This window comes from Electrophorus electricus, chromosome 21 (assembly GCF_041902795.1).
Source record: "Electrophorus electricus isolate QZ-2024a chromosome 21, ASM4190279v1, whole genome shotgun sequence".
NCBI lineage: Eukaryota > Metazoa > Chordata > Actinopteri > Gymnotiformes > Gymnotidae > Electrophorus > Electrophorus electricus.
This window is the reverse complement of record NC_137517.1, coordinates 8,294,191-8,303,924: the sequence shown is the minus strand read 5'-3', so window position 1 is coordinate 8,303,924 and position 9,734 is coordinate 8,294,191. Positions and strand designations below refer to the sequence as shown.

Sequence of the window (9,734 nt, the reverse complement as noted above, 5' to 3'; positions counted from 1 at the left end):
TTGTATTTTAGTTGTTATTTTAAAAGTTGGAATTCAAATTAACAGTTACTAACACTATTAATAACTGCCTCAGGCTACTAATAGACAAGAAATTAATATCTTACCCAATAACGCAAAATCAGAGGCTAGAGTTGATTAAATGTGTGGGATTAATGGTGGTGTTGAATTTATACGCTTCTGTCTGAATGTAGCTGTGTGATTTTGTTTTTTTGCTTTTTAATTTCAGTAGCCATTAAGCACTGCTCAATTAGGCTTCATCGCTCATTCAGTCTGTATGAACTGTTGTGATCTGATCTGATCTGCGTTAAAGGCTAAGCACCACCTAATGGACCACCCTGAAGATTGCACATTATCATAGCTACTAAAAAAAAATGGAATATGTGAATTAAATGAATATAACATGATGATAATTTCTTTTAAAATGATGAATTCAAGTAAATTGACGTAAAAACCCGAAGTCGCTCCAGCAATTCCAGAAAGTTGCCGAATAACGTCACAATCAAACACCATTATGATTAACGTGGACTGCACATTTTCCAGTGCTGATTCTTCAGATTCTGAAGACATTTTTGAATTTGATAAATCTGCAATAACAGTGGGGGTGATTGAATTTCACTGTTGCTATACAATCATTTAGATTTGAGCCAGAGATCGAAGAAGCTGCACCAGAGAGCATTGAACAACCTAACCAGTAGTCAGAATTGGGAATTGGGAATTCTGACTGGTAAAAACTCTTTTATGATGGCTATTACACCCTTTTATGATAGCTATTAAACTGAAAATAATCCTAAAATTAAAATTATTACTGTCTGTTAACAACTACACTGGACAACAACAAAAATGCTTCTGAGTTAATAAGGTGCAGTTCTTAATGATTTCAACATCCTAAACGCAGATATAGCCATGAAAATCTGTTATTGGCTAACAATAACTCCATGTGATCCATAAGAGACATTGTATTAGGTACAGCTATAAGATAAACATTTTTAATATTTCAAAATACTGAGAAATATTGCATCATATTGTATCAGATCATGGTGATCATACCCAAGAAGGTCTATTGCATCACTGCCTGACGTAACATTACGCAATCGCTGACTTAAGATTAGGCAATAGGGAGATATATAAAGCAAGACACCATAGGACAAGTAATTTATTTGGTGCTTCTTGTGCTAAATGTCATGTTAGATGTAAATGCAGTTGCGTTAGGTTAAATGTAATTCCAGCTGCATTATAAACACTACTGAAGTGATACAGATAGTGTCAATCAACAAGTATCAATGCCTCGTAACTATCAATATTGCGGACAATTTTTGTTACATTTGTGGGACTTTTGCAAATCAGCAGAAGGACATTGATCAAATGCAAAAGTGAAGAAGGCATATTATCTGTATTTCAGATGCAAGATCGGTGAGCAGGACAAGTCCTCGGCCCCACACATATGTTGTCGTACGTGTGCAACAAATCTGTCACAGTGGATGAATGGAAAAAGAAAGAAAAAGAAAGACGATGCCCTTTGCCATTCCGATGGTTTGGAGGGAGCCCAGCAATCACATAACTGACTGCTACTTCTGCATGGTGCCTCCTGGTTCTGGAGGCATTACAAAGAAGAAGAAGTGGGCAACAGCATATCCAAATATACATTCTGCTATCTGACCTGTTCTGCATGGTGAAGGACTTCCTGTTTCCGAACCTCAGACAGATGTTTCTAATGATCCTTTAGACCATGATGATGGAGACGAAATGACTCTGGAGTTTCCTGGACCTTCAACGTTGGATGATCATCAGGAAACGGATTCGGACTTCAGTCAAGGTGCATCATATGTGCCGCACAGAATAACGCCGGAAGAACTGAACGATCTTGCTCGTGATCTGGAGCTGTCCAAGAGCAAAGCAGAATTACTAGGCTCAAGACTTCAGCAATGGAATCTTCTTCAGGAAAATGTACAAGTGACATTGTATCGAAAGCGGCATCTGTAGTCAGAGCCTTTCTTCAGAAAGGTAGATAAGCTTGTGTTCTGCTCTGACGTCAACGGCTTGTTGAATGCCCTCGGAATCCAACATGACCCACAAGAACGTCTTCCATCTATCCCAGTCGGACATGCTGTGGATATGAAAGAGACATCTGACAGCAGCTGTGGATTGTCTTGAATACAGCAAGTATGGCTGGCATATCTGTTCTGACCTTAAGGTCAGCTCTGTTGATGGGTCTGCAGCTGGGATATACAAAGTACTGCTGTTTCCTATGTGAATGGGAGAGCAGAGCGCATTCTTTGCACTATGTGAAGAAACACTGGCCCCTGAGGAAGTCTCTGAAGATTGGAGAGAAGAATGTGCAGCACTCAGTACTGGCAGAACCGGACAAAATACTTCTACACCCCCCCCCCCCACACACACACACACACACACACAACACACATCAAACTCGGTTTGATGAAGAACTTGGTAAAAGCCATGGATCGGAATGGATCAGCATTTAAATACCTGTCTGAGAAATTCCCTTGGATCAGTGAAGCAAAAATTAAAGAGGGAATTTTTGTGGGTCCTCAGATCCATCAACTCTTCATAGACGAAAAGTTCGACTATCTGCTTAAGAGTGACGAGAAAAGGGATTGGCATGCATTTAGTCTGGTGTCAACTAACTTCCTCGGGAATGTCAGGGCTGGAAACTACAAGTACAGTAAACATAGGCAGGGTGAAACTATTGGGCTGTAATCATCAGGTGAAACTAGAAAGTTACGTTTGTGAATATACATCATGTTGGTTTGATAAAGTTTGATGAATATGTAGCGAATTTTCTACTTTTAATGAATTGTCAGTTACAGCTGTTAAACTTAATTGGGGCACCACCCTGTTTAACATGGAAAATGCATTAATTTTAATGAATGTATTAATGACTAATAATTCAGTCTCAACTCATGAAAGTTGCCAATTTGATACAAGATTATTTCTCGTCTACCAAACATAATATCACCCAGGCTCACAAACATAATAAACTAGGTAGGAGGATCAGGAGAGAAAGCTATTGTGAACAGTGAAGTGGGGAACTAATTAAGAGTTATGAGGCTGTGTTACAGGTGAGGGGAAAAATGAACTAATCTAATTTCATTAATAAATACTAAAGATAATAATGATACCAACTGGTAACAAGTAAATGTTGGCTCTTACAACTCGCTGGGGAACAGTCTGCAGATGCATGAGTGTGTTCCGTTGGATCAGCGTGGAAAGTGCAAGGGAGCATCCATTTGACTTCGGGCATCAAGTCAGCATGCCAGAGGTTAAGACCAGTCTTTCATCCAACTGCCTGAATGGCAGTAAGAGTAGTGTCCTTTCTGTGAACAGTCTGCTGTACCTTGTAGTTCTTAACATTCCGTGACGATGTGGAGACCAGCGTTCTTAGACCAAGGAATTGGATTTTGGAATCTGGCTCTAGTGAAAGTCACATAGGCCTTCAGACACAACAGATTCCTCTGCTCACCTCTCAACTCCACTCACCAACCCAACTTCTCCACCCTACTCAACTGAGGGGGTCGAATTTGTTAGCTATCTTTTGGAAGAAACGAGGCCTGTCTAGGTCATGCATATTTAATAACCTCTGTTCACAATTGGGGGGTAAGAATTTAAGGGATATCGGAATACAGGAATACATAGGATCCACGACCAATCAATTATCCTCAACCTCCCTATCAGGTCTTCAAAGCCACTCTGTAAGAAAGTTTATTACTCTGCAAGGACACATGGCACAAACTTTACGACCCCAGATCTGGTCTGAGGAACTAAAGACCATAAAATACCCTGCTTGGAATTTAAGGATGACTACACAACCTGGAATACCTAGATTAGAAAAATTTAATAAAAGTCCATATTTATGATGGACTACTCAATTTTAACCTCTCCTAATCAAAAGGCCTTCCTGTGAGCATTACAAGAAGACAAAATTGAAATAATGTTTTTGTTGACTTCAGGGGATGCAAAAAGATTTCTTTGACTGCATGCACTATGAATCCACAGCACCCCTCAGTGTCTATACTAGGTTCCCCATCTTGACTGACTAACCATGTACAGCCCAACAATTAATTGTGATATAACAGTCCAGGTACACTTAATTCTGAATGAAATGTAACTAACCATCACCACTGAATTGAGACTTCCTCCCTCTAAACTCCCCTAAGTCTTGTTATCTCAGCTATTCATGAAATTATTATCCCCATGTTTGACCCTATTATTGTAGTATTTGCATATTAACCTGTACACTTGTAACAAAGGCTGAAGACAGCCACCATACTCAGGGCTCAAACCCAAGGCTGACAAGAGGTAAGCATGAGCTCTGACCACTGGACAATAGACAAAGGAAGATTATACAATCATGCTCTATATCTTTGTCTCTTTTCTATGCTCTTCTACCTCTCTAAGTCTCTGTCTAGTAGTGAATGTAACTGCTTTATTATTCTGTCCCCTTCGTACTGGCAGGAATCGACAGATAGCTAAACAGTAAGATCTGGAAGGCTTGAATGAAGACAAGTACCAAAGTAAACTTTAGCGTTCTTTACTGAAGGTCTTGAGCAACATGAGCTTCCAGTGTTTTTTTCTTTGTAAAACTGAAATAAATATAAATGTATCATTTACTAATACAGCTCGTACTACCATATGCAAACCAAAATGCATTAATGGTTTAAACAGTACAAATGACAAATGTCTACTGCATATATAGGACTTACAATAAAAATGTAACAAGGGACAGCTTAACAGTATAGTAGGAAAGGTAAGCAATTTGCATGGGATAATGATAAACTACATTGTAATCACAAAATAATTATAATTATAAAATCTTAGTAGATAACATAAATAGGCAACATAACTTGCAGTAAAGCTTCTCCAAGGATCAACACAAAAGGCTTGTAATGGATAAGGAACTGCTCTGATGCGTGAGTCGCACCCTATATGCTGTCTGCATTATGGCTGTATTGAATTATGACCTCTAATTATATGACTGGAAATCACCCAATAGAAAAATAAGAAGAATAAATGAAGCCTTCCTTCCGCTGTTAACAAATGCCACATGATGGCGCCAAACATTATGAACTACATGTAAACATGGCACTTATATATAATTGTCTGCTTTATATTGCTTGTAAGAACATCCGCTTTCCATCTAGAAATACGTGGGCCAAAGGGCTCAGGTGAATTAGGATAACTGATCCCAACGGTTAGAGTTTAAAAGATATATATCTCATAAGCAAATACTACTACCTAGTTGTTTTATTCCCCTCTCTTCGTTTGGTTAATTTGTATTTTGTATTACTCCACCAAAGCCACATACGAGACAAAGAAAACATGAATATGAGCAACGATAGGGATAATTTCTCTCATGCCACTTCCCATAACTCAGGCTTATAAAAATCAACGCTCCAGAACAAAGTTTAGGTTTTTGTTTTAGTTAGATTAATTCAAGTAAAGAAGTCTGATCCTCTTGTGAGAAGAATCAAGTGCTTAGGATAGTGTCTCATTTTATCTTACCTGTCTGTCTTGTATCCAGTTTGTAAGTCTGTCTTAACTAATTTAGTTTGCTTTCCACTACTCTGTCAATGTAAAATCTTTTTGTGTGTGTGTGTGTGTGCTGTTTGTAGAATTAGGATTAACACTGTCTGGCCAACAGTAATTGGTACTTGTCTAGTCAGCCTTAGTTTACTTCCAGGACACGTTACAGCAGTGGTCCACTTATGGGCTACACCTGTGGGAACATCTCCAGTCCAGCTCGGATTTCTCAGTGAATTTCAGCGTAGTCCTTAATAATTGGATCAACTTGCTCTGCCAACTCGGAACAACTTGGGCGATAGATCAGGGTCGCTGGCAGCTCAGAGAAAGTTTGAAACCCGGTGGTACACGCTCGGCCCGAGACCTGCATAGCCAAAGCTCACCAACACTCTTTAGCCCCTTATTAACACTTAAAGTAAGAGCTGTGGTTTCCATTCATATGCTAGCTCGGGGTGTCCGCAATTGAGCTGTATTTCCCATAGAAAATTTGGTCCAGATTATTGTTTCCTCCCCTTGTTAGGCTAGGCAGCAATAGAATCTCCTCTCTTGTCAGGCAACTCTCTGGTAGCTAGCTCTGTAAGATCTTTGGATAGGTGAGCATTAGCTCAACGGTTCCACAGCCTCGCTCCTCTGTCTTACGGACACATCCTGATGTATGTAGTTGCTATTGTAATGTCCATTGTCGACCAGAGAAGGATGCCGCCCCCTTGAGTCTTAGTTCCTCTCAAGGTTTCTTCCTCATGCTCTAGGGGGTTTTTCCTGGGGGCTTGGACTCAGACACGTGTAAAGCTGCTTTGTGACAATGTCTGTTGCAAAAAGCTCTGCATAAATAAATTTGACTTTGACTTTGCCGAAATTTCTAGTCCCACAGGTATAAGCTCCACAAATATGTATATATATAAGTTCTACAAAGTTCAATATGTTTATCATGGTGTTCATTATGACCTCAAATTGTAATAAGATGAAGTAATATGTAGTTATCTTCAAACCTAATCTTCAAATTGTGGTGTTTGTTTCTATTATTCTGGTAATTTGTCCATTGTTTTCTTTTCTTGTCCTATTCATTGTCATGTTGCTTACATCATGTTTATTGTAGACAAAATAGGAAAAGAATTAAAGTGCTTTTTTAATCACTTCGCATATTCTACATGTTTTTAATGCTTCACTGATTGCAAACTCCATTCAAGGACCACAAAGTATGAAATTGTCCAATTATTTTATTTTTGCTTTAATTTTGTTTGTGGTGAATCTCCTTAGAATGCCTTAAAGGAATTTCCCCTCTGTCGTTACGACAGGCGCATCCTGCCTTTTGACCTGTTAAAAATAGAAGGGTGAGAGGGTTAGTTAGGTTTGTAAATGACCTTGGAAGAATAAGCAAAGCTTGCATGAGAAGCTAAGGATTTTTATTTTTCCTTGAGAAAACAAGTCAGTAGCCTCTAGCTAAGCAAACTGTAACAAATTCAAAACTCATTTTACATTCTTGTTTATTTTCTCATCTTTTAGTATATGAGTATATGAGTATATGATTATATATATATATATATGTTCGCTCATCACAATTTTTTCCCTTTTTTGTAACCTACACTGATTACGGAAACCTGTTTTTGTTTGTTGAACATACCGGTACAAATATTCTGGTCAAGTCATCTGGAAAGGCCTTCAATGCAAATGCAACTAAATCTCATTACCGAGCCAGTTTGAGAATCATGTCCACTGAAGCAGGAACAGCTGGGTCCTTTTGGTGTTCATGTTGCGCACACAGGTTTATAAGCCCAGCAGCGCAATCAGCTGTTCTTGTTTGAAACCATTGACGCATAAGGCCAGCCACTGTTTATACTGTCATATCGCCCGATTCCTTAGCACACTACAATACCTAGCAGGCTGTTCGTCACCCAACCCAGGACTCAACCAATCAGGAACGTCACGTCAGCTCACCATCACCCGAACATTGAATTTACCTGTGTGTCATTTAGAAACATGTATATAATCTCGTCTGGACGTTCGTTATGTTGCGAAGTATTGCCTCTAGTGTTTTCTAAGTATGCCGAGCTTTATTTATCTGATTTTTGCCTGTCCCTTTTGGATCGTCTTTCTGGTTTCGATACAGACTGTTTTCCCACTATTCGAGCTACTCCCAGCCTTGCCCATTTTGTTTCGAGCTTTTTCCACTACGTGGAACTACAAATAAAACCCTGTCTTTTATCCGAAAACGTCTGGTTTTTGTACGGCCCGTTACACATACATTCATTAGTTTAACAATGGTAAGGTTTCTGTGATTTCTTTCTCTTTTGATAAATTTGCTAAATCTCTGTTTTAGCCCCACTCAGTTCACCGCAAATCGTGTTTTGTTAATCTTGTTTTGTTAAGTTTGTTTTGCTATATCTCTATTTTAGTGAATTCAATAACTCTGGTGATTATTAATATATTCCTCACTTTTCTTCATGCATTTTTTCCCCATTTTTAAAATCTGATTACTCAATAAACTTACCATTTGCTGCAAAGCTTATGATTCATGGGTAGTTTTCCTAATATCAAGTAGATGAGAAATAACCACATTCGAACTTGTGGCTTTAATTTTTCCTGCTAATCATGGTGGTGCCCCAATTCATCTCAACAATTTTGCCAATTTATTGATGTGTACACATTTCTACATAAACCTTGCCTCTCTCACTTTGTTCGTTATGTTGCGAAGTATTGCCTCTAGTGTTTTCTGAGTATGCCGAGCTTTATTTATCTGATTTTTGCCTGTCCCTTTTGGATCGTCTTTCTGGTTTCGATACAGACTAATTCCTTGTTCTTAATGCCACTGCCTCCAAATCATACAATATAACTCACCACCATCATGTAAGCCTTCCTTTTCCAGTACCCTTCTTTCACACATCACTCTTAAAATATTCTGTACTCACTTCATCTGGCCTGTACTTCATTCTTCATGTCCCTTCTACTTTGGACAGTTGTTACTTTGGACTGTGGATCCCAAGTATTTAAACTCATCTGACTCCACTTGTATTCCTTATATCCTCACCATTCCACTGTCCTCATGCACGTGTATTCCATTGTGCTTCTACTAACTCCAGTTCCTCGTCTCTCATACCTTCACCCCTTCAGGCTCTACTCAGTCTTCTCCCTGATCTCACAGCATCTGCAGACATCTTAGTCCATGGAGATTCTTGTCTGATATCATCTTGATCTCATCAACCTGTCCATCACCACTGCAAACAAGAAAGAGCTGATCCTCCATATTCGTCATTCCTACCACACACCTCACCATTGTCACACTGCTTTAATACATATCTTACACTACTTTTAAATACGTCTCTGTTCCTGCCTCTTCTATAAATATGTATTCACCACAGACATTTGCAAAATCCACCACCATCTGTCCTTCCACATTTTCTTGACATCATCTCTTTTCCCTTTACCAACATGCCCATTGACATCCAATCACCACTCTTTCCTCCTTGGAGAGACTCAAAGAAATCATCTTTCATTTCCATCTTCAGCCCAACCTGCAGGGCCTATCCATTAACAACATTGAACTTGCAGGGTCTATGCATTAACAACACTGAATTGCAGGGCCTATGCACTGACAACATTGTCAACTTCAATTTCCAACTCTGTCCTACATTCTCCTTACCTCTGGCACACCTTTATCTTTTCTCAGTCTCACTAATATAGTTATTCACCCAAAATGACAGAATTGCCTTGTTTTTGACTTATTGTCTTGTACTGGATGCACTCCAAGATGTCCAAAGATCTATATTTTACCACAAAATTGCATTTTTAAAAAGGTTTTTTTTGATACTTAGTTACTTGAACACTAAAAAAAATGCATATATGAAGTTAAATATATTTCTCTTTGGAAAATACTATTTTTATAGGTCTTTTTTTTACTAAGCAAAAACAAAAAATAAAAAAACTGAATTTTTTCTTATATAGTCTTGTGTCCTGACTATGACCATAGTGCCAGTGCAAAATTGTATTTCCCAGCCACACTAGTTGGTCTACTGAATGTACACACAAAATGACAGAAATGCCCTGTTTCTGACTCATCACCTAGTATTAGCTCTGCTCCCAGTTATCCAAAAACCTATAGTTTACTTCCAAATTGCATTATTCTTAAAGTGTAATATATCCTGACTATGACACTATCAATAAAGTATTAGTGCAAAACTGGATTTCCCCAAACACACTAGTTT

At 38.6% G+C, this 9,734-nt stretch overlaps 1 long non-coding RNA gene across 2 annotated transcripts; it reads right to left on the bottom strand.

Moving 5' to 3' along the window:
* Positions 1-6,736: 6,736 nt before the first annotated feature.
* On the bottom strand, positions 6,737-7,387 carry LOC113581401 (uncharacterized). 2 transcript variants are annotated; one of them, XR_014119278.1, is made up of 2 exons: positions 7,157-7,387; positions 6,737-6,849 (listed from the first exon to the last, which is right to left on the bottom strand). It is a non-coding gene; the product is annotated as an uncharacterized LOC113581401 (long non-coding RNA). The 2 variants fall into 2 exon arrangements; XR_003411066.1 differs by having other exon boundaries at positions 7,224-7,387.
* Between the last annotated feature and the right edge of the window lie 2,347 nt (positions 7,388-9,734).